This window comes from Trichechus manatus, unplaced genomic scaffold (genome assembly GCF_000243295.1).
Source record: "Trichechus manatus latirostris isolate Lorelei unplaced genomic scaffold, TriManLat1.0 scaffold00273, whole genome shotgun sequence".
In the NCBI taxonomy this organism is placed as follows: domain Eukaryota; kingdom Metazoa; phylum Chordata; class Mammalia; order Sirenia; family Trichechidae; genus Trichechus; species Trichechus manatus.
In genome coordinates, this window is record NW_004444209.1 from 240,632 (window position 1) to 241,487 (window position 856).

Consider the following 856-nt stretch of genomic DNA (forward strand, 5'->3'; position numbering starts at 1 on the left):
TGAATGAATGTGTGTTTGGTTGTGTATATTGCAACCAAAAATAAATAATTATTTTTTAAGAAAAGTAAACTATGAGAAGTCTTCAATGGAAATTGTAATGAGTAACCCTGTGGCTTGGAACCCAGAAGACATGGGCTGAGAAAGAACAGGTTTGATGAAAGGTGGTAATGATGAGAGGAAAAGAAAATTGGGACTAATTAAAAGTCCCTGTGAGCAATAACTGCACTCTCCCTCACTTCTGCCCACATCTTGCTTCTCCTCTCAGAAGTACAGAGCACAGTTAACTGAGCATTTATACCAGGAAAAAATATATTAGAAGTAATAAACTTTCTAGTGTGGTGAGGAACAGAGTTTTTAATTATCATGGAATCTAGATTTCTGGATCCACGGAGGTTGAAAATGATCCACCCAAACTACTGCCCTGACATCACTGAACATTAAGCCTTGAGAAAACTGGTTTCATAAAAGTCATCTTTAAGTCAAACAATAAAAAAACAAAACTAAACCCAATGCCGTGGAGTCAGTTAATTAGTAAAGAACATTTTCCTTGGGCACTGTCCTCTTTTAAAGTATTATCTATGTGTAATCAGTTTCAACAATAGAAACTCCAAAGGTCATACTAGAAGCTGTGTTTTAGGGTCAATCAGTAGTTATTCGAATCGTTCTTCAAGAAAACATTGCAAGTCCACAAATTATTATGTAAACACTATTCTGGCCCTGTTTCCATGGCAATGTATAATTACTAGCGATAAGCTGGAGTACAGGAATCTGTGAAAGATTTATTTTCTTTGGAACATTTTTTACTCTGTAGTTGGAAATGTCCTGATTTGCAATCATACCGATGGTACTAAAGGAA